We start from the raw sequence: 25,446 nt of genomic DNA on the forward strand, positions 1-25,446 counted from the left end.
ATTTTTTTTAAAGGAATTTTAAATAAAATTAGAAAAAAAACACAGAAAAAAGAAGAAAAAGTTTGCGTTGCATTCAAATAATTTCCAATGATATCAAGTGAATCTTGTTGCCAAAATTGTACTTCCACTAAAAATGTGATTAAATAGAGTTGTGTATCGTGCAACCGACTAAATAAGCCCCCAAAAATGTTAATATTATACGACAAAATATATCAGGAAATAAAAAGAAATGGATATCTTGTGAAAGAAATGTAGGCCGTACAACCTTTGCAATAGTACATGAGTCAATTCATTCAAAAGAGAAAAATAATTTTGCATTGCCGGAAACTCAGCAAAATGTAACTTCAAGTTTTGAACATGTTTGATAATAATTTAGTTGCCACACTTGGGATTGCTGTTGCTCACTGTTGTTTCAAGCATTGCCTACCGACTTTGTGTGAACGCTCAGACCCGTAAGGAAAACTCCAGGGAACATTGGTCATAACCAAACAAGCACACACTATACTCTCTCATACACACGACCATACTCTCTCACACAAACTATTATCTTCTCATACACTCACTACTATACTCACACACATGCTACTATACTCCAAAACACACACTACTATAAACAAATACACACTATGATAATCCCTCACACAGTACTATATTTCCACAAACACACTACTATAGACTCTCACACAGTATTACTCTCATACCTGTCGCGCTCCAGGGCTCCATGCCCTTACAAACTGTTGTATTTTCCCTTACAAACTAATCTTACACCATATTTTTTTTTCAAACGTGTTTATTCATGTACTTTAACATGTTATATAGTACATGTGTTTCGTTATATCATATACGGTAAATTCCGGACTATAGAGCGCACCTGATTATAAGCCGCACCCACCACATTTTAAGAGGAAAACCGATTTTGTACATACACAAGCCGCACCTGTATATAAGCCGCATGCGGCCACATTTAAACATGTAACACAAACACAAAATTAACCCAAACCCAACTTCAAGTCCCGCGATTGAAACTAAATGTCCTTCATTAAAGTCCGCAGTCCAAAGATCACAGCCGGCAAAATGAATGGAAAATGATACCGGTACTTAAGGTTTGATGCAGACCTGCAGAGTCTAGGTCCCGTTGAAAGTAATCCAAGGAAAAAAGTGTATATTTCCAAAGGTAAGGGTGGGAAAAATATATCAGATGAACACATTTACTGACGCAACTCCTTTTTCTTTAACCAACTTTTTACCCCCTCTTCTTTCCTTGTCTGTCCCTCACCTTTAGCGGTCCCCACTTAAACTCGGCACCCCGCGTTTGTTCCGCCCCCCATTTTTCGTTCACCCGTGCAAAATATATCAGAATAAGTGTCTAAAATAAATACAACTAAATACATTACAAAAATATACAGTTGCAAATAGATAGTATACATGGGTTACACATATTTACAAAGAAAGACGGTACACCGAGAGAGTTTTCAAAGCTTTAATAATAATAATATAGCTTTGACAGGGCAGTTAATGGTAGCAACACTCGAGCGCCGCTAGCGGCCGTTAGAAAAATGACATAAATCGGCCGCATCACTGAATAAGCCGCAGGGTTGAAAGTTAGGGAAAAAAGTAGCGGCTTTTAGTCCCGAATTTACAGTATATTGTTAATTAACACTTTGTTGTGAGATACTGAGTTGCTCGACATGAATGAGGTTTATCATTAATAAAGTTCAAAAATGTAGTAGCTAGGACGTTCACCGTAGAAGGAAAAAATACATGCAAATATAGTTAAGTAGAATAATTAATATTCTTATTCAAATTAAGAATTCATTTTCTGCATTTAATTATTGTTGGTAATATACTGATTAAAGGGATAACCACAAACCTGTCTTTTTTCATTTACTCCTTTTACCTTCTTTATACAACATAATAATTTGTAATATAATGCATCAAAGCAAGTGAGCCGATCGAGAGCCGGCTCTCTTTAATGTGTTGAGCCGAAAGAGCCGGTTCTCTAAAAAGAGACGGACTTCCTTTCACTACATAACTACCACATGAAATTCGAGGCGGCAGACGCATGCGCACAGTAGCATCAAACCGCTCGCTTCGTTTGCAACGGAAAAAAACGATACCGAGATAGAGGCTACCGCGGCCAACTCGTTTGACTTGATCGATTTGCCGTTTCGTGATGGTCGGTGTATACCGGATGGCACCCATAATTGACAAATTTGCCTTTTTCCGTACAGATTTTCTTGTACGTCGTACACGTCTTAAAATGCATAATAAACGTACTTTGTACGGTAAAAACGTATCTCTCACTGTCCATTAAAATTGTTATTACTATAAGAGGTTTTTCATGGTCACTGTTTTACTTTTGGTTACTTTTGGTAGCTAAGGAAATGCACACTGATCCGTTGCACGATTTTACCTTAAACCAGATTTGCTTCTAGTATATGAGGGTATAGTTATCTTGTCAGAACTAGAAAGGACGGTAGACCCAAACGTGTAACGTTTCACCCCAAGCTATATTGCGGAAGCGATGAAGCAATTCGGTGATCGCTGGGTAGGAGAAGCAGGAAGTCCACGAGATCGGAGCGTGGTCGGAGGGCGGAAATGAGTCGAGCAGCCAGGACGGGAGACCAGAGTGTAGTCGGAGGAAGGAATCAAGTCAGGTAGCCGGAACGGGAGATCGGAGCGTGGTCGGTGGACGGAAACAAGTCGGGCAGACGGGACGGGAGATCAGAGCGTGGTCGGAGGAAGGAATCGAGTCAGGTAGCTGGAGATGAATGGGAAGCCAGGTACAGACGAGCAGGATACAGGGCAGGATACAGGGCAGGATACAGGACAGGGCGGGAAAGACGGGGGCCAGAGTCAAAAAAGTGCTTGCCTTGCATGTGTGGAGGTTGGCTGATGGACTGACCAAGAGTGAATGTGTTTAAATAGGAGGGGAACCAATCAGGAAACGAGCAGCAGCTGGAGCCAAATGAGCGGGCACAGGTGAAGACAATGGCCAAATCATGACATATCTACGGATAAAAGATAAAAGCGGCGCTGCCACGAGCGGCTGCCTTTTCCAGCAGCTGCCCTATTGTTTTATTGTCTGCTCCTATCTTCGGTGTTTTTTCTTCCCATTTTGACAACTACACTATGGATTACTTCTATCCTATGGACATGGGTTTTAGCGCACAAAAATGCGTCTATTCAAGGAATCAACTCCTTGCCCTGAAGAATTCTCGTGCCGGAGCTAGCGAAGCGGCTAGCGGCGTGATAAGTCTTCGGTATCATCCGTAATCATGGTAAATGCGAACTCAGACCAAATAAGATCATCGAGTGCTGGTGGAAAACATCGAAGCGCACAGGGAGCGCAGTTGCTGTGTTTTGCGGAAACGTGGCTCACGTTTAGCATTCCGGACGCTAACGTGTAGCCACCCGGAGCTACCCGGAGCTATCCGGCTTCAACGCCGCTAAACAGAGACACGAAAGCCGGGGGGAATCGGAGAGGAGGCGGACTTGCTAACACGAGGTGGTGTATCCCTGGATTTTCACAAGGAAAAGATTTCCATCTGCCGCAGGGATGTCGAACTTTTGGACGAGAGTGACGTCATCCACTCCGCTACAAGCACCCCTATGGCATCATGTTAATCTGTTAATAAACAACGGGGTAGACTGCTGGAAGTGTGAATTTCCCTATGGGGATGAATAAAGTATCTATCTATCTATCTATCTATCTATCTGTATGAGAGAGTAGAAGTGTGCATAGGTATGACTATGTTTGTATGAGAGTACAGTTTTGCATGTGTAGGAGTATGATGTTCTATGCAAGAGCAAGTATGACTTACTTCTCAAAAATGTGAATATGCATGCTAAAAAGGAAGAATGGGGGGGATTTTGGGTTTCGTAGGCCGGCATTTACCTGCAGGGATGTGTCACAGTATGTGGGTCATGTCTGACAGCTTCTAATCCTCTGTGATTGAGACTTGTTTGTTCAGCTAGCGAGTTCTCACCACCGCATTACATAAGAGCCAAATGGAGGCCGGGGAAAGGCAAACACTAGCTAGGACAAACCAAGCCAAAGATGAGTCCGGAGGGAGATTTGGGTCATGCTTGACACTTGATGGTAGTTTCGAAAAAAGAAAAACAAGAACTGGTATTCCAAGGATTCAAATCAAGTGGAGAAATATTACAAGTAATGGGTTCAACATAGGCAGCACGGCGGCGCAGTGGTTAGCGCATGTGCGGCACAGTTCAGACTTCCTGTGCGGAGTTTGTATGTTCTCCCCGTTTCCTCCCACATTCCAAAGACATGCACTTCAGGTGAATTGGCCGGTCCAAATTGTCCCTAGGTGTGGATGGGCGAGTGAGTTGTCTGGCCCCCTGTGCCCTGCGATTGGCTGGCAACCAGTTCAGGGTGTCCCCTGCCCACTGCCCGATGATTGCTGGGATGGGCTCCAGCACCCCCGCGACCCTACTGAGGATAAGCGGTGTAGCTAATGAGATGAGATGAGATGGGTTCAACATAGCAAGTCAGTGGAAAATGTACTTCCATAACTGTGTCATAATTCACCACCAGAGGTATCTCTCTTCTCGAATGGAGTCAAAGAGTGAATACAGAAGCTCAAAGGATACTACCTAACTGAATTCCCAAAACATTTTCTACTTCTTCTTTTGCGTAAAGAGTAAAGAGGTATTCGGGCGAATGGCAGAAGATGTAAGCCAGTGTGGAATCTCGAGAGTGACAGGATTTAATAAGTGATTAATTTCCTCAATTATGCAACACTAGAAGTGTTAATATCACGAGTAGAAGCAATATTATCTCATTTATTCAACGCATATCTTTGATTGATTGATTGATTATTGCTCCAGCGAAGGTCAGGGGGTCCCGTCCCTGTGCGTTGAGCCGACCAGATGAACCAGGTTTTTCCAATGCTGGCGGTCTTGTGCCAGCTGTTCTGCATCCTCTACAGCAACTCCGCGTTGTTGGAGGTCGCCCGCAACGACGTCGAGCCATCGAGTGCGGGGTTTCCCTCGTGGTCGTCTCCAGCCTTTGGGTCAAACTGGAGAATGGCTCGTGTCGGATGGTCTGGTGGTAGACGAAGGACATGGCCAAACCAGCGGGTGCGGCGTTGTGCGACCAAGGAAGATGCTCGGGGCTGGCCACCTGATGTTCTCGATGGTTCTGAGAGCCCTGCTATCAAAACCGTCGATTCTTGTGGCCAGGGTGTCGTTCAGGGGCCATGTTTCTGAGCCATAAAGCAGGATAGAGAGTACGGCGAGTTTGTAAATGCGGAGCTTCGTCTTGCGTGCGATGGTGCCGCCAGAGTGGTTTCCAGAGAGACTGCAGAGCAGATGCTGCCAGGTCTCTTCTGCGGAGAATCTCTGGTTTTAGGTCCCCATTGTGTGTCACCATGGACCCCAGATACACAAAGCTCTTGACAGGCTCTATGATGTCGCTACCAATTTGGATGGGAGGTGGATCTGGTCCATCACCGACATACATGAACTTGGTTTTCGTCCAACTCACTTGGAGGCCAAGCCGCGCTGCCTCTTCGCTGTAAATGCCCAGAGCGTCTCTCAGCTGGCATATCTTTGTAAATGCTAATTCATATGATACCTCTCAAGACTAAAATTAAAATAAGTGATGGAAAAACAGCAAGCTATCTCACTTTGAATAACAATGTAAGAACAGGACTGTTTCAAAACTTTTTCTATTTTTTTCTGTCATGCAATTCAAAAAACGAAAATGTCATGCGTTCTATTCATTACAAATCAGTTGAAATATGTGTTTGATTGTTTTCATCTTTGCTGATGATGACAATTCAAAATCTCATCTCATCTCATTAGCCGTACCGCTTATCCTCATTAGGGTCGCGGGGGGGCTGGAGCCCATCCCAGCCATCTTCGGGCAGTGGGCAGGGGACACCCTGAACTGGTTGCCAGCCAGTCGCAGGGCACACGGGGACAGACAACTCATTCGCTCATTCACACCTAGGGACATTTTGGACCGGCCAATTCACCTGAAATGCATGTTTTTGGAACGTGGGAGGAAACCGGAGTGCCCGGAGGAAACCCACGCAAGCACGGGGAGAACATACAAACTCCGCACAGAAAGTCTGGAGCTGGATTTGAACCCACGACAGGTTCCCATGACATGAACTGTGCCGCACAAGCGCTAATATCAAATTCAAAATATTCAATATATTATATAATAATAAAAACATAAACTAGTGGGGTCTTGTGTGCTCATTTGCATTATTCATGGTAAGGCATTCATTTTAAATCAATTTCCTATGACCACATAGAGCCTGGGTGTCAAACTCATTTAAGCTCGGGGGCCACACGATAGAACAAACATTCTCTCGGGGGCCGGTTTAGTAGATTAGAGAGAAAGAAAAAAAGAGAAAGGAATAAGAGAAAGATAGGGAGAGAAAGGCAGAGAAGGTGGGACAAAAAAGAGAAAGCGAGCGTGAGAAACAAAGGATGAAAACAGAAATAGTGAGAGAGGGGGGAAGAAAGTGAAAGAATGAAATCCAACGAGAAATAGAGAGAGAAAAAGAGGAGAGAAGGAGAGAAAGGGGAAAGCAAGAGAGAAAGAGAAAGAGAGTAAAGGAAAAAATGAAGAGAGCGCAAAAGAAGGTAAAAAGACAGAGCGAGAAAGAGACAAAAAGGAACAGAGTCAGAGAGAGATAGAGAAAGAGAGAGAAAATGGAAGAAGAGAGAGAAAGAGAAATACAAGTGAAGGGTTTGTGAGAGGCAGCTAGCTTTGGCAACATCAAGTTGACATATTTCAACCTACAGCTCTCTTTCTCTTGCGCTTCTCTGAGCGTTGTCTCGCGGGCCGGATCCAATCCCCTAGCGGGCCTGATCCGGCCCACGGGCCGCATGTTTGACACCTCTGACATAGAGAAAATGTTGCAGTCAGAAATCAATGGTGGGACCTTTGGTTGAAGGAAAAGATAGGGTCGAACTAACTCAACTTATTTTCCATGCTATGATTCCGATGACAATGGGGAATCCATTGTGTTTACAGGGCGGATAAAAAAACTTGTCATTTAAAAAAGCAAGAGGAACTGACTTGGGAGGGCCTTTTCCTGTAGGTCACAGGTGTCAAAGAGGCGGCCCGTGGGCCAGATCAGGCCCACTGAGGGATTGAATCCGGCCCGCGAGACAACAATCAGAGAAGCGCAAGAGAAAAACAAGCTGCAGGTTGAAATATGTCAACTTGATGTTGCCAAAGCCAGGTGCCTTGAACAAAGACACTGTACTTGTATTTATTTCTCTCTCTCTCTTTCTTTTCCACCCCTTTTCTCTATCTCTCTCTCTCTCTCTCTCTCTCTCTCTCTCTCTTTCTCTCTCTCTCTCTCTCTCTGTCTCTCTTTTTCTCTTCCTTTGTTGCTCTTTGTCTCTTTCTCTCTCTGTGTCTTTTAACCTCTTTATCTCTAACTTCCTATTTTCGTTTTCTCTCTTTTCTCTTTCTCTCTTCCTACCCTTTGTGCTTTCTTTTCTCATTTCTCTTCTTCTGTCTTTCTATTTCTCTTTGGATTTCTTTCTTCCTCTCCCTTTCTTTTCCCCTCTCACGACTCTTTTTATTTCTTGTTTCTCACACTCTCTCCGGCTCTCTTTTTCTCTTTTTTTATCCCACCCTCTCTCCTTTTCCCCTCCCTCTTTCTCTTATTTTTTTATCTCTCTTTTCCACCCGTTTTCTCGCTGTTAGTCTTTTTAATCACTTTTGTTTCTCACGCTCTCTCCCTTTTTTTCTTTCTTTGTCCCGCCCTTTCTCCTTTTCCCTCCCTCTTTCTCTCATTTATTTATCTCTTTTTCTTTCTCTTGAATCTACTAGTCCGGCCCCCGACAGAATGTTTGTACTATCCTGTGGCCCCCGAGTTAAAATGACTTTGACACCCCTGCTGTAGGTGCTGTGCATAAGAAAACATTTCTAAAGACTTCTGAACTGACAGTGCTAGCAAATATTGTTCATCTTCCGTAATTTACCATGCGATTTTGTAGCAAACTAGACAATTCCCGTGGCAATTGTAAGAGTTGTGATTGATCTGGAAGATGATCCCGGTATGTATATATAACCCCGGTTGATAGCATTATGAGTTAGCATAAAGTTTTTAGCTCAGAGAGATGTTTCTGTCATTTTTTACTTGGTTCTGTGTGGGAAACCTTAAGTACCGGTATCATTTTCCGTTCATTTTGCCGGCTGTGATTTTTGGACTGTGGACTTTAATAAAGGATATTCAGTTACAATCGCGGGACTTAAAGTCGGGTCTGGGTTAATTTTGTGTTTGTGTTACATTTTTTTAATGTGGGCGCATGCGGCTTATATACAGGTGCGGCTTGTGTAAGTACAAAATCGGTTTTTCCTCTTAAAATGTGGTGGGTGCTGTATACTGTGTGTTATCATTAAACTGTGCCATCTGAACACTCCGTCATTGTTACTTACACACCCTGGCAATCTACAAGTGAACTCTAGAAGATTGTGAGAAACAAAGTATACTTCTTGATAGGAGAGCTTTAATAGTAAAGGCTATCACGTTACGGCTGTAATTATTAACTAGCCGAGCCAATTCTTACGAGTTTGTGAGGGTGTGCTCGACCTCAATCGGATTCAGGCTTGGCTGTTTCCGTCAATCACTTTTGTCCCTGTTAGGCCGTCTTATGCAACCAGGCACTGCTTCTTTTTGTTCACCAATCGGGCCTCACCGCTTGATTAGGTAATGACCAAATTTGATTTGTAGCACTTGAATAGATTGTGCCCTGGTTTCCACAAAAGGAACAATTAACCAGGAAATCTGATTGTTGACTATTTACCGCAGTTTTGTAACTTGAAAATTTAAACCTAGAACACAGAAACAGTTTTGTGTATTTTATTTTTTTGACAGCTCGTAGAGCAGCGGTGGGCCGTCAGGGCCCGCCGGGGTTTATTTGCTGGCCTAAAAAAATATAAATCATGTGAGGTTAATTATATTCTGCAAAAGGATACTTATTAAATCACTCCAGTCAGCTCCAATGTTCCTTGTAATTTCCACGGGTCTGAGCGTTCACACAATGTTGGTGAGCAACTCTTGAAACAACAGTGAGCAACCATAATCCCAAGTGTGGCAACTAAATCATTATCAAACATGTCCAAAACTCGACATCAAGTTACATTTTGCTGAGTTTCCGGCAATGCAAAATTATTTTTCACTTTTGAATGAATTGACTCATGTACGATTGCAAAGGTTGTTTTGGCCTACAAACGTCGTTTGTTTTTACAATTCTTTCACAAAATTTCCATTTCTTTTTTTTTTCCTGATATATTTTGTCGCATAATATTAACATTTTTGGGGGCTTATTTAGTCGGTTGTAAGATACAGAACTGTACTTAGTCACGTTTTTTAGTGGAAGTACAGTCTTGGCAACAAGATTCACTTGATATAATTGGAAATTATTTGAATGCAGCACAAACTTTTTCTTCTTTTTTCCGTGTTTTTTTTTCTACTTTTTTTTTAAATTCCTTTAAAAAAATCTCATTGTGTTTATTTTTTCCGAGCTGTTACTTTTTTCTTTTTGTTCTCTATTTACTTTTTTTTCCTTTGTTTCTTTCTTTTTTTCTGTTTCTTTTTATAATTTTTCCTTCTTTTTTCTCTTCATTTTGTTTTTTTTTCCCAGCTTCCCACTACTTTTTCATTTTGGTATTTATTTATTTTTTGTTCTATTCCCCCCTTCCTTTAAGTCATTTTTTGCATAATTTTACATAATATTTGGTCATGTTGGGATGAAAGAAGCAAAAACAACCCAAAGAGCCGTTTAGGACCCCAAAGAGCCGGTTCCTTTTAGTGAGCCGAGCCGAAGAAGCCGGTTCCCCGACAAACTCCACTAACTTTACTCAACTTCGTTCTCCTTCGACTCGACTTCAAAATACCGCATTTAGGACACAACGTCAGGGGAACCCGTGTATTTTTACCTTCATGCACTGTAACTTTGACTTAAGTCGCTTCTTAATTGGTAATTTTGAGCAATGTTGGCAACAAGATTCACTTGATATAATTGGAAATTATTTGAATGCAGCACAAACTTTTTCTTCTTTTTTCCGTGTTTTTTTTCTACTTTTTTTTTAAATTCCTTTAAAAAAAATCTCATTGTGTTTATTTTTTCCGAGCTGTTACTTTTTTCTTTTTGTTCTCTATTTACTTTTTTCCTACGTTTCTTTCTTTTCTTTTTTCTAAAATTTTCTTTTTTCTCGGCTTTTTGTTTCTTTTTTTCCCAGCTTTTCACTACTTTTTCATTTTGGTATTTATTTATTTTTTGTTCTATTCCCCCCTTCCTTTAAGTCATATTTTGCATAATTTTACATAATATTTGGTCATGTTGGGATGAAAGAAGCAAAAACAACCTGAAGAGCCGTTTAGGACCCGAAAGAGCCGAGCCGAAGAAGCCGGTTCCCCGACAAATTCCACTAACTTTACTCAACTTCGTTCTCCTTCGACTCGACTTCAAAATACGGCATTTAGGACACAACGTCAGGGGAACCTGTGTATTTTTACCCTCATGCACTGTAACTTTGACTTAAGTCGCTTCTTAATTGGTAATTTTGAGCAATGTTGGCAACAGGATTCACTTGGTATAATTGGAAATTATTTGAATGCAACACAAACTTTTTCTTCTTTTTTCTGTGTCTTTTTTTTCTACTTTTTTTAAAATTCCTTTAAAAAAAATCTCATTGTGTTTCTTTTTTCCGAGCTGTTACTTTTTTTCTTTTTGTTCTCTATTTACTTTTTTTCCTACATTCCTTTCTTTTCTTTTTTTTCTGGCTTTTTTCTTAAATTTTTCCTTCTTTTTTCTTTTACTTCTTTTTCCTTTTTTTTCAGCTTTTCACTACTTTTTCATTTTGATATTTTTTTCTTTTTTCTTCTATTCCCCCTTTCTTTTAAGTCATTTTGTGCATAGTTTGACATAATATTTGGTCATGTTGGGATGAAAGAAGCAAAAACAACCCGAAGAGCCGTTTAGGACCTAAAAGAGCTGGTTCCTTTTAGTGAGCCGAGCTGAAGAAGCCGGTTCCCCGACCAACTCCACTAACTTTACGTAACTTCGTTCTCCTTCGACTCGACTTCAAAATACCGCATTTAGGACACAACGTCAGGGGTATTTTGACCTTCATGCACTGTAACTTTGACTTAAGTCGCTTCTTAATTGGTAATTTTGAGCAATGTTGGCAACAGGATTCACTTGGTATAATTGGAAATTATTTGAATGCAACACAAACTTTTTCTTCTTTTTTCCGTGTCTTTTGTTTCTACTTTTTTTAAAATTCCTTTAAAAAAAATTTCATTGTGTTTATTTTTTCCGAGCTGTTACTTTTTTTCTTTTTGTTCTCTATTTACTTTTTCCTACATTCCTTTCTTTTCTTTTTTTCTGGCTTTTTTCCTAAATTTTTCCTTCTTTTTTCTTTTACTTCTGTTTCTTTTTTTCTCAACTTTTCACTACTTTTTCATTTTGGTATTTTTTTCTTTTTTGTTCTATTCCCCCCTTCTTTTAAGTCATTTTGTGCATAGTTTTACATAATATTTGGTCATGTTGGGATTAAAGAAGCGAAAACAACCCGAAGAGCCGTTTAGGACCCGAAAGAGCCGGTTCCTTTTAGTGAGCCGAGCCGAAGAAGCCGGTTCGCGACCAACTCTACTAACTTTACTCAACTTCGTTCTACTCTGACTCGACTTCAAAATACCGCATTTAGGACACAGCGTCAGGGGAACCCGTGTATTTTTACCTTCATGAACTGTAAATTTGACTTAAGTCGCTTCTTAATAAGTAATTTTGAGCAATGTTGGCAACAAGATTCACTTGATATCATTGGAAATTATTTGAATGCAACACAAACTTTTTCTTCTTTTTTCTGTGTCTTTTTTTTCTACTTTTTTTAAAATTCCTTTAAAAAAAATCTCATTGTGTTTATTTTTTCCGAGCTGTTACTTTTTTTCTTTTTGTTCTCTATTTACTTTTTTCCTACATTTCTTTCTTTTCTTTTTTCTAAAATTTTCCTTCTTTTTTTTCGGCTTTTTGTTTCTTTTTTTCCCGGCTTTTCACTACTTTTTCATTTTGGTATTTATTTCTTTTTTGTTCTATTCCCCCCTTCCTTTGAGTCATTTTTTGCATCATTTTACATAATATTTGGTCATGTTGGGATGAAAGAAGCAAAAACAACCTGAAGAGCCGTTTAGGACCCGAAAGAGCCGGTTCCTTTTAGTGAGCCGAGCCGAAGAAGCCGGTTCCCCGACAAATTCCACTAACTTTACTCAACTTCGTTCTACTCTGACTCGACTTCAAAATACCGCATTTAGGACACAACGTCAGGGGAACCCGTGTATTTTTACCTTCATGCACTGTAACTTTGACTTTAGTCGCTTCTTAATTGGTAATTTTGAGCAATGTTGGCAACAAGATTCACTTGATATAATTGGAAATTATTTGAATGCAACACAAACTTTTTCTTCTTTTTTTCTGTGTCTTTTTTTTCTACTTTTTTTAAAATTCCTTTAAAAAAATCTCATTGTGTTTATTTTTTCCGAGCTGTTACTTTTTTTCTTTTTGTTCTCTATTTACTTTTTTCCTACATTCCTTTCTTTTCTTTTTTTCTGGCTTTTTTCCTAATTTTTTCCTTCTTTTTTCTTTTACTTCTGTTTCTTTTTTTTCTCAGCTTTTCACTACTTTTTCATTTTGGTATTTTTTTCTTCTTTGTTCTATTCCCCCCTTCCTTTAAGTCATTTTGTGCATCATTTTACATAATATTTGGTCATGTTGGGATGAAAGAAGCGAAAACAACCCGAAGAGCCGTTTAGGACCCGAAATAGCCGTTTCCTTTTAGTGAGCCGAGCCGAAGAAGCCGGTTCGCGACCAACTCTACTGACTTTACTCAACTTCGTTCTACTCTGACTCGACTTCAAAATACCGCATTTAGGACACAACGTCAGGGGAACCCGTGTATTTTTACCTTCATGAACTGTAAATTTGACTTAAGTCGCTTCTTAATTAGTCATTTTGAACAATGTTGGCAAGATTCACTTGATATAATTGGAAATTATTTGAATGTAACACAAACTTTTTCTTCTTTTTTCTGTGTCTTTTTTTTCTACTTTTTTTAAAATTCCTTTAAAAAAAATCTCATTGTGTTTATTTTTTCCGAGCTGTTACTTTTTTTCTTTTTGTTCTCTATTTACTTTTTTCCTACATTCCTTTCTTTTCTTTTTTTTTCTGGCTTTTTTTCTTAAATTTTTCCTTCTTTTTTCTTATACTTCTTTTTCCTTTTTTTTAGCTTTTCACTACTTTTTCATTTTGATATTTTTCTATTTTTTCTTCTATTCCCCCTTTCTTTTAAGTCATTTTGTGCATCATTTTACATAATATTTGGTCATGTTGGGATGAAAGAAGCAAAAACAACCCGAAGAGCCGTTTAGGACCCGAAAGAGCCGGTTCCTTTTAGTGAGCCGAGCCGAAGAAGCCGGTTCCCCGACAAACTCCACTAACTTTACTCAACTTCGTTCTCCTTCGACTCGACTTCAAAATACGGCATTTAGGACACAACGTCATGGGAACCCGTGTGTTTTTACCGTCATGCACTGTAACTTTGACTTAAGTCGCTTCTTAATTGGTCATTTTGAGCAATGTTGGCAACAAGATTCACTTGATATCATTGGAAATTATTTGAATGTAACACAAACTTTTTCTTCTTTTTTCCGTGTCTTTTTTTTCTACTTTTTTTAAAATTCCTTTAAAAAAAATCTCATTGTGTTTATTTTTTCCGAGCTGTTACTTCTTTTCTTTTTGTTCTCTATTTACTTTTTTCCTACATTTCTTTCTTTTCTTTTTTTTCTGGCTTTTTTCTAAAATTTTTCCTTCTTTTTTTCTCTTCCTTTTGTTTCTTTTTTTTCCCAGCTTTTCACTACTTTTCATTTTGGTATTTTTTTTCTTTTTTGTTCAATTCCCCCCTTCTTTTACGTAATTTTGTGCATAATTCACATAATATTTGGTCATGTTGGGATGAAAGAAGCAAAAACAACACAAAGAGCCGTTTAGGACCCGAAAGAGCCGAGCCGAAGAAGCCGGTTCCCCGACAAATTCCACTAACTTTACTCAACTTCGTTCTCCTTCGACTCGACTTCAAAATACCGCATTTAGGACACAACGTCAGGGGAACCCGTGTATTTTTACCTTCATGCACTGTAACTTTGACTTAAGTCGCTTCTTAAAAAGTAATTTTGAGCCCTCATTTTTGTGCGCTGGCTCGATTTTCTTGTGCGCTGAGAATGTGCGAGCAGTGCGCAATTGCGCACGCGCGCAGATTAGAGGGAACACTGGTCCTGCCTAAAGATGGCATACCCCATGGTACAGTATGTGGTCATCTTCAAGTCTATAATTTGCATGGCAAGGGCATTAGCTTAACAGGCTATCCTCTTTATTCCTATTATCAGATCAGCTCGACAACATAATGATAGCGTTGAGTGGTACATGCCATCACATCATTTTGCCCTTGGAGAATTTATGAGCTGGAAGCAACAAGTCACTCATCAGAAACGATCATTTTTATTAGACTCTGAAGAAACACAACACCTTTTTCATGTACTGACACGTACGGGACATGAACATTCATGCTATTTGCCGTACTCTGCTTCATGTTTTTCTCACACAACCTTTTTATGCGTATTCACAGGGTTTGGGAGTAAAGGCATTATGTTATTAGGGTAGATCATTTGTTTTAATTGTATTCTGTTAGTTACAGAAATCAATGACGTAATCAAATTACTGGTCGATTTAATCCGACTATGTTTATCGTAAATCCCGGACAATAGAGCGCACTTGATTGTAAGCCGCATCCCACCACATTTCGGGAGGAAAACCGATTTTGTACATACACAATATTTGATTATGAGTGATTGTCTTTTTGTATTTTTTCGTTAATTGGTGTTCGAAATACCCATACAATTACTGGTTTGTTGTATTTTGAGAGTGTTTTACTTGGCAAATCTGAATATTGTCCAGAGGTTCAAGTAAAACTTAAACTTGGACCCAAGACATACCAGAGTTTGTAGGAAATTTCGAAAGGGAAGACTTGGTATGTATAAGAGTAGATGTCTAGATAGATGTCAAGATAGATGTCTAGATAGATGTCTAGATAGATAAATGTCTAGATAGATGTCTAGATAGAGTTCTAGATAGATGTCTAGATAGATGTCTAGATAGATGTCTAGATAGATAGATAAATAGATGTCTAGATATATAGATAGATGTCTAGATAGATAGATGTCTAGATAGATGTCTAGATAGATAGATGTCTAGATAGATAGATGTCTAGATAGATGTCTAGATAGGTAGATGTCTAGATAGATAGATGTCTAGATAGATGTCTAGATAGATAGATGTCTAGATAGATGTCTAGATAGGTAGATGTCTAGATAGATAGATGTCTAGATAGATGTCTAGATAGGTAGATGTCTAGATAGAAAGATGTCTAGATAGATGGATAGATGTCTAGATGGATAGATATATGCCTAGATAGATGTCTAGATAGATGTCTAGATAGATAGATGTCTAGATGTCTAGATAGATGTTTAGATAGATGGATAGATGTCTCGATAGATGTATAGATGTCTAGATGTCTAGATAGATGTCTAGATAGATAGATAGATGTCTAGATAGATAGATAGATAGATGTCTAGATAGATAGATAGATGTCTAGATGTCTAGATAGATAGATAGATAGATAGATAGATAGATAGATAGATAGATAGATAGATAGATAGATAGATAGATAGATAGATAGATAGATAGATAGATAGATAGATAGATAGATGTCTAGATAGATAGATAGATGTCTAGATAGATAGATAGATGTCTAGATAGATAGATAGATGTCTAGATAGATAGATAGATAGATAGGTAGATAGATAGATAGATAGATAGGTAGATAGGTAGATAGGTAGATAGATCGATACTTTGTTCATCCAGTAGGGAAATTCACACTCCTAGCAGTCTCCTTTATTGTTTATTAAGTATAGGACCAAGTATTGACCCCTGGGGGATGCCACAAGCAATGTTCAAGTATGACAATGTAAAAAACGTGTGTTTAATGTGAAAGAGAAGTTTTACTTTTGCTTAATTAACTGTGCTACCTGGATAGCAGTTTAGCATTTTAAGCTACTATAACATGGTTGATTATTTATCATAAACGAAATTTCGTAATTTTATTCATATTATGCTTATTTTGTCTTTTAATTGTATATTTAATATTGAAGTAACCCAAAAGTAATCAAGTTACAATACTTTGTCATAATGGTTTTCGGATTATATTACTAGTAGGTAACCAGTAACTGTATCAGATTACAATTTTAAGTAACACTCTTCTTACCTATTCACATGTCTACAACCGAGGCCTGTCAGTTGGAAAACACGAGACGGAGAACAGCAGATCGGAATTCCGAGAAAGAAAAATAAGCAGCGGCGAAAGGTCGGTTGTGGGTTTCGATCCGACAGCCTCGGGCGAAAGGTTAATGAGAGGCGCGAGGGCTTGATTACGTTCGGTGCCCGGGGAAACCCGAACGGTGAATCAACTGCCTTATATTAGAAAAGCCTGAAAAAGGAGACGGGCGACAACGACGGCTTCTGCTGAGGTTCTTACAGGCACAGACAAGATAACCGCAGTTGTAGGGAATGTTGCGTAATCAGACCAAACATTTTGCTAACACGACACTAACAACACTCTATCATCGGCAAACTTCAAAATAAATGATTTTTAAAATGATAGGATTTTGTTTTATAATTGGGAAGAATAAAACTATAACGAACTAATGATGTGTCAGAAAATGTGAAAAAGTTTTATTAATACTCCAGAATTGTCTTCACCTATACCCGCTCGTGATTGGTTCCCCTCCTATTTAAACTCAACGCTTCCACTCACTCCTTGTCAGTCCGTCAGCAAACCTCTGCACTTGCAAGGCAAGCATTTTTGGACTCTGGCTCCCGTTCTGTTCTCGACCTGTCCTGTATCCTTTATCCTGTATCGGTCCCCTGTCCCTGGCTTCCCGATCGTCTCCTGTTACCTGACTTGTTCCGATCTCTGACCACGCTCCGATATCCTGTCCCGGCTGCTCGACTCGTGTCCGCCCTCCGACCATGCTCCGATCTCGTGAGCTTCCTGCTTCTCCTGCCCAGCGTTCGCCGAATCGCTGGCGTTTGTTTTCCCGCGCCTGACTTCTCCGCTTCCGCAATGAAGCTCGGTGTGAAACGTTACGCGTTTGGGTCTACCGTCTGTTCGGGTTCTGACAAGGGTAGGCTGTTTTTTTTCCGGGGAATAACCTTTAAACTGTTGTATTTTTAATGCCTCAAAATTTTTAGTTCTGTTTTTACTATCGGACAACTATCAGCCAGGACTGGTTGTTTTTTCGTCAATTAATATTTCAAACAGTTGTTTATTATAAATCCATCCATCCATCATCTGAACTGCTTATCCTCAGTAGGGTCGCGGGGTCCTGGAGCCCATCCAAGCTATCACGAGGAGAACATGCAAACTCCACACAGGGAGGCTGAGACAGACAATGCACTCACTCATTCACACCTAAGGACAATTTAGACTGGCCAATTAACCTGACAAGCATGTTTTTGGAATATGGGAGGAGACCGGAGAGCCTGGAGGGAACCCACACAATCACGGGGAGAACATGCAAACTCCACACAGGGAGGCTGAGACAGACAATGCACTCACTCATTCACACCTAAGCACAATTTAGACTGGCCGATTAACCTGACAAGCATGTTTTTGGAATATGGGAGGAGACCGGAGAGCCTGGAGGGAACCCACGCAATCACTGGGAGTGCATGCAAACTCCACACAGGGAGGCTGAGACAGACAACTCCCTCGATCATTCACAACTAAGGACAATTTGGACCGGCCTAATAACCTGACATGCATGTTTTTGGAATATGGGAGGAGACCGGAGAGCCTGGAGGGAAACCATGCAATCACAGGGAGAACATGCAAACTCCACACAGGGTGGCTGAGACGGACAATGCACTCGCTCATTTACACCTAAGGACAATTTGGACCGGCCATTTAACCTGACACGCATGTTTTTGGAATATGGGAGACCAGAAAGCCTGGAGGGAACCCACACAAGCACGGGGAGAACATGCAAACTCCACACAGGGAGGCTGAGACGGACAATGCACTCGCTCATTCACACCTAAGGACAATTCGGACTGGCCATTTAACCTGACACGCATGTTTTTGGAATATGGGAGGAGACCGGATAGCCTGGAGGGAACCCACGCAAGCACGGGGAGAACATGCAAACTCCACACAGGGAGGCTGAGACGGACAATGCACTCGCTCATTCACACCTAAGGACAATTCGGACTGGCCATTTAACCTGACACGCATGTTTTTGGAATATGGGAGACCGGAAAGCCTGGAGGGAACCCACAAAATCACGGGGAGAACATGCAAACTCCACACAGGGAGGCTGAGACAGACAACTCCCTCGCTCATTCACACCTAGGGACAATTTAACTTACCTCACTGTTTAACAAATAAAATAGTGAAAAAATATGAAAAATCCCCACGTTGATACTGACTACCAACCCACAAATTTAGATATATATATAAAACGTACCCCAATTTTTATAAATCTAATCTTTTTTTCTCATTATTATGTTTTGCTCCAGAGGTGATATACGGAGATGTTGAAAATGACAGCGAGATGTTTGTTTCCCAGGCAAGTGCAATGAGCGTGTGAAATGCAGCTCAGAGTGACTCATCTCCTTGTCTTTGACGGCACTGCCGGTTTTTCTTCACACTCGAATGGAAAAATACACCAGAGTGAGTGGATGAGAGAGAGAGAGAGAGAGAAAGAGAGAGAGGAAGAGAGAAAAAAGTGGGAGAGAGAGAGAGAGAGAGAGAGTAATAGAGAGAGAGAAAGAGATAAATAGAGAGTGAGAAATAGAGAGGGAAAGAGAGAGAGGGTGAGAGAGAGAAAGAGACGTAAAGAGAGAGAGAGAGAGAAGGAGGGAGCAAAAGAGAGAGAAAGTGAGAGAGAGAGAGTGATAGAGAGAGAGAGAAAGAGACATAAAGAGAGAGCGAAAGATAGAGAAAGTGAGAGAGAGAGAGAGAGTAATAGAGAGAGAGAGAGAAAGAGATAAATAAAGAATGAGAGATAGATAGGGAAAGAGAGAAAGAGAGGAATAGAGAGAGTGAGAGAAAAAAGAGAGAAGAGAGAGAGGGTGAGAGAGAGAAAGAGACATAAAGAGAGAGAGAGAGAGAGAGAGAGAAGGAGAGAGCAAAAGAGAGAGAAAGCGACGTGAAGAGAGAGAGAAGGAGAGAGCGAAAGATAGAGAAAGTGAGAGAGAGGGAGAGAGAGTAATAGAGAGAGAGAGAGAAAAAGATATATAGAGAGTGAGAGATAGAGAGGGAAAGAGAGAAGGAGAGGAATAGAGAGAGTGAGAGAAAAAAGAGAGAAAGAGAGAGAGGGTGAGAGAGAGAAAGAGACGTAAAGAGAGCGAGGGTGAGAGAGAGAAAGAGACGTAAAGAGAGACAGAGAAGGAGAGAGCAAAAGTGAGAGAGAGAGAGTGATAGAGAGAGGGAGAGAAAGACGTAAAGAGAGAGAGAAGGAGAGTGAGAAAAAAAGAGAGAAAGACAGAGAGAGAAAGACAGAAAGTGAGAGAGAGAGAGAGGTGGCCCGCGGGCCGAAAAAGGCCCGCTAAGGGTTTTAACCAGGCCCGCAAGACGACACAGAGAGAAGTGCATGAGAATAATGAGCTGCAGTGTTAAATATGTCCACTAAATGTCAGCCAGGCACCCCTCGCAAAACAACTGTAGCAGTATTTCTATCAGTTAATCTCTCCCTCTCTCGCTCTCTTTCTTTCTAACTCTTTTTTTTCTTGCTCACTCTTTTTTCTCTCTTTTTCTCTCTCTCTCTCTCTTTCCCTCCCTTTTGCTATTCATCCTTTTTCTTTCTCTCTCTCTCTTTCTCTCTCTCTCTCCCTCACTTTTTCTATTTATCCTTTTTCTTTCTTTCTCTCTTTTTCCCTCCCTCTTTCTATTTATCCTTCTCTCTTTATCTCTCTCTCCCTTTCTCTCTCAAGTTTTGTTTTATCTCATTCATTTTTCTTTTTTTTTTTACTCTCTTTTATTTCTCTCTTTTTCTCTTGCTCACTTCTTTCCTCTCTCTTGGTGTTTATCTTTTCTCGCATTCTCCTGATCTTTCTCTCTCTATTTCTCTCTTTTTTCTCTTTTTATCTCTTTCTTTTTCAGTCCACCCCTCTCGCTCGCTCTCTATCGTGCTCTCTTTATTCATCTCCCACTGTCTCCCTTTTTGTCTTACCTTACCCTCTCTCTTACACTGTCTCCCCTGTTCTCTCTCTATTTCTATCTCTTTCCCACTCTCTTTTTTTCTCCCTCTCTCTTTATTCCTCCCTTTCTCTTAAACCTTCTGGTCCGGCCCCTGTAAGTTTTTCTTCTAGGGTGTGGCCCCTAGCTCGAGTGAGTTTAATCAATATATCGATGGTTTTATTCAAAAGAAGCAGCGCATAGACCTTATTTATAATTTAATGTAAGATTTTAAAACTGTTCAATGGGATCACTGATTTTTCTCCCGTTAACCCGGACCCTCAGTCAAATACGGAACCCATTGTGGCCCCTGAGGCCCCTTATACATAGTACCACCACTCGGTTCCTGGACTATTTTGTTGCGTAGACGAGGGTCTGAGATAAATTTAGAAAAGAGCGCCACCTCTCTCTGATCCAGGACTGCCAAGTTGGATGCTATAAATCAAAGCCTGAATGACGGCATGTACTAAGAGACGTAGAAGAGATAATTACCTCCAGTTCTTGGAAAGGAGGAGGTCATACCCAGTTAAATCCGTCCCACCGCTTTTAAACATGAGAAAATAGGACGTGAAACTGAAAACGGATTTGTTTATCTTGAATTTGCACACATTTCATAATGGATTTGAAATAAAGCTAATTGTGTAAAACTGAAGGAGAACCCAAATGCGTGACGTTTTTTTACACACAAGCTTCTATTTTACAGGAAATGGGGCAGTCATGAACACAAAACGGTGATTCGGCGAAATACAGAAGTCTGGTGTGGAACAACAGAAAGCAAGAGACCAACGAGATCGATACCAGTACACGAGCCGATACCGGACACATGATGTTGATACCGGACAAAACATGATTGAAAGGATTGATAACAGATATAGGAGACTGGAGACCGATATCAGACAGGACGAGAATGACGGGCACGATACCAAACACTGGAGACCGGAGACTGAAATCAAAACAGGATCGATACCGGAAAGTGATTCGGCGATCACTGGGCGAAAGAAGAAATACAGAAGTCTGGTGTGGAACAACAGAAAGCAAGAGACCAACGAGATCGATATTAGTACACGAGCCGATACCGGACACATGATGTTGATACCGGACAAAACAGGATTGATAACAGATATAGGAGACTGGAGACCGATATCAGACAGGACGAGAATGACGGGCACGGTACAAAACACTGGAGACCGGAGACCGAAATCAAAACAGGATCGATACCGGACAGTGAATTTGACGATCGCTGGGTGAAAGAAGAAATACAGAAGTCTGGCGTGGAACAACAGAAAGCAAGAGACCAACGAGATCGATACCAGTACACGAGCCGATACCGGACACATGATGTTGATACCGGACAAAACGGGATTGAAAGGATTGATAACAGATATAGGAGACTGGAGACCGATATCAGACAGGACGAGAATGACGGGCACGATACAAAACCCTGGAGACCGAAATCAAAACAGGATCGATACCGGACAGTGAATTTGAATATCGCTGGGTGAAAGAAGAAATACAGAAGTCTGGCGTGGAACAACAGAAAGCAAGAGACAAACGAGTTCGATACCAGTACACGAGCCGATACTGGACAGATGATGTCGATACCGGACAAAACAGGATTGAAAGGATTGATAACAGATATAGGAGACTGGAGACCGATATCAGACAGGACGAGAATGACGGGCACCATACAAAACACTGGAGACCGGAGACCGAAATCAAAACAGGATCGATACCGGACAGTGAATTTGACAATCGCTGGGTGAAAGAAGAAATACAGAAGTCTGGTTTGGAACATCAGAAAGGAAGAGACCAACGAGATCAATACCAGTACACGAGCCGATACCGGAAAGATGATGTCGATACCGGACAAAACGGGATTGAAAGGTTTGATAACAGATATAGGAGACTGGAGACCGATATCAGACAGGACGAGAATGACGGGCACGATACAAAACACTGGAGACCGGAGACTGAAATCAAAACAGGATCGATACCGGACAGTGAATTTGACGATCGCTGGGTGAAAGAAGAAATACAGAAGTCTGGCGTGGAACAAAGGAAAGGAAGAGACAAAAAAGATCGATACCAGTACACGAGCCGATACCGGAGACATGATGTTGATACCGGACAAAACAGGTGTGAAAGGATTGATAACATATAGGAGACTGGAGACCGATATCAGACAGGACGAGAATGACGGGCACGATACAAAACACTGGAGACCGAAATCAAAACAGGATCGATACCGGACAGTGAATTTGACGATCGCTGGGTGAAAGAAGAAATACAGAAGTCTGGCGTGGAACAACAGAAAGCAAGAGACAAACGAGTTCGATACCAGTACACGAGCCGATACCGAACACATGATGTTGATACCGGACAAAACAGGATTGAAAGGATTGATAATAGATATAGGAGACTGGAGACCGATATCAGACAGGACGAAAATGACGGGCACGATACAAAACACTGGAGACCGGAGACTGAAATCAAAACAGGATCGATACCGGACAGTGAATTTGACGATCGCTGGGTGAAAGAAGAAATACAGAAGTCTGGTGTGGAACAACAGAAAGCAAGAGACCAACGAGATTGATACCAGTACACGAGCCAATACCGAACACATGATGTTGATACCGGACAAAACAGGATTGAAAGGAATGATAATAGATATAGGAGACTGGAGACCGATATCAGACAGGACGAAAATGACGGGCACGATACAAAACACTGGAGACCGGAGACCGAAATCAAAACAGGATCGATACCGGACAGTGAATTTGACGATCAATGGGTGAAAGAAGAAACACAGAAGTCTGGCGTGGAACAACAGAAAGCAAGAGACAAACGAGATGGATATTAGTACACGAGCCGATACCGGACACATGATGTTGATACCGGACAAAACAGGATTGATAACAGATATAGGAGACTGGAGACCGATATCAGACAGGACGAGAATGACGGGCACGATACAAAACACTGGAGACCGGAGACTGAAATCAAAACAGGATCGATACCGGACAGTGAATTTGACGATCGCTGGGTGAAAGAAGAAATACAGAAGTCTGGTGTGGAACAACAGAAAGCAAGAGACCAACGAGATTGATACCAGTACACGAGCCAATACCGGACACATGATGTTGATACCGGACAAAACAGGATTGAAAGGATTGATAACAGATATAGGAGACTGGAGACCGATATCAGACAGGACGAGAATGACGGGCACGATACAAAACACTGGAGACCGAAATCAAAACAGGATCGATACCGGACAGTGAATTTGAACATCGCTGGGTGAAAGAAGAAATACAGAAGTCTGGCGTGGAACAACAGAAAGGAAGAGACCAACGAGTTCGATACCAGTACACGAGCCGATACTGGACGGATGATATCGATACCGGACAAAACAGGATTGAATGGATTGATAACAGATATAGGAGACTGGAGACCGATATCAGACAGGACGAGAATGACGGGCACGATACAAAACACTGGAGACCGGAGACCGAAATCAAAACAGGATCGATACCGGACAGTGAATTTGACAATCGCTGGGTGAAAGAAGAAATACAGAAGTCTGGTTTGGAACATCAGAAAGGAAGAGACCAACGAGATCGATACCAGTACACGAGCCGATACCGGACAGATGATGTCGATACCGGACAAAACGGGATTGAAAGGATTGATAACAGATATAGGAGACTGGAGACCGATATCAGACAGGACGAGAATGACGGGCACGGTACAAAACACTGGAGACCGAAATCAAAACAGGATCGATACCGGACAGTGAATTTGACAATCGCTGGGTGAAAGAAGAAATACAGAAGTCTGGCGTGGAACAACAGAAAGCAAGAGACCAACGAGATCGATACCAGTACACGAGCCGATACCGGACACATGATGTTGATACCGGACAAAACAGGATTGAAAGGATTGATAACAGATATAGGAGACTGGAGACCGATATCAGACAGTACGAGAATGACGGACACGATACCAAACACTGGAGACCGGAGACCGAAATCAAAACAGGATCGATACCGGACAGTGAATTTGACGATCTCTGGGTGAAAGAAGAAATACAGAAGTCTGGTGTGGAACAACATAAAGGAAGAGACAAACGAGATCGATACCAGTACACGAGCCGATACCGGACAGATGATGTCGATACCGGACAAAACAGGATTGAAAGGAATGATAACAGATATAGGAGACTGGAGACCGATATCAGACAGGACGAGAAAGAGGGGCACGATACAAAACACTGGCGACCGGAGATCGAAATCAAAACAGGACGAAACAGACAGGATCGATACCGGAAAGTGATTCAGCGATCGTTGGGCGGAAGACATAAGGCAGCAGTTTGGCATTGAATGACGGAAAGCCAGAGGCCCACGAGATCGATATCAATTGCACGAGCAGATATCAGACGGATGGGGTTGATACCGGACAGGACGGAACAGACAGGATTGATATCAAAACTGGATATCGAAATTAAACAGGACAAACTAGACGGGAACGAAACTGGACATCAATGTTGAACAAGACAAAATAGATGAGAACAATACCGGACAGGAAACACAAACAGGAAACCGGACAGAGTCTAAACCCACGTCTTGCGGGTGCAGAGGTTTGTTGACGGACTGACAAAGGGAGAGTGAAACCACTCTCCTTATGCAGTATTCGGGCAAAAACTCCGCCACCAAAATTGAAACCGAAAATAATCAAATATTTGACATTTTTAAAAAGTTCTGAACCGATAAAATGCTTGAAACAGTAAAATATAGACAGTTTTCCAGAAGTCTCAGGCACATTTTGACATTGAATATCTCGAAAACTATTGAATGGTTGCACCAGCTTCTGTTATTATTTAGCTCATTTACTTCTCTTGGAGTAGGGAGACCATAAGATCTGGTAGATCAGGATTTGTAATCGTGATCATTCCGTCCAGATGGTCCGATCCATCTGTTTGTTGTGTTCAGAAACTGTCTAACCCTGGAAAATGAAGTTCTTACTCAATTAATCCATGAACCGGTTTTCCAGCATGACGGGGTACATCTCACCATCGACTATTGCCTGTTCAAACAAGAAAG

At 41.1% G+C, this 25,446-nt stretch overlaps 1 long non-coding RNA gene across 1 annotated transcript; it reads right to left on the reverse strand.

The window, feature by feature from the left end:
- Window positions 1-3,228: 3,228 nt before the first annotated feature.
- Window positions 3,229-16,624, reverse strand: LOC148354438 (uncharacterized). The gene is made up of 3 exons (XR_015852549.1): window positions 16,373-16,624; window positions 3,899-4,095; window positions 3,229-3,610 (listed from the first exon to the last, which is right to left on the reverse strand). It is a non-coding gene; the product is annotated as an uncharacterized LOC148354438 (long non-coding RNA).
- Window positions 16,625-25,446: the final 8,822 nt, after the last annotated feature.

Source organism: Urocampus carinirostris, chromosome 13 (assembly GCF_059441175.1).
Source record: "Urocampus carinirostris isolate Australia breed hairy pipefish chromosome 13, RoL_Ucar_1.0, whole genome shotgun sequence".
NCBI lineage: Eukaryota > Metazoa > Chordata > Actinopteri > Syngnathiformes > Syngnathidae > Urocampus > Urocampus carinirostris.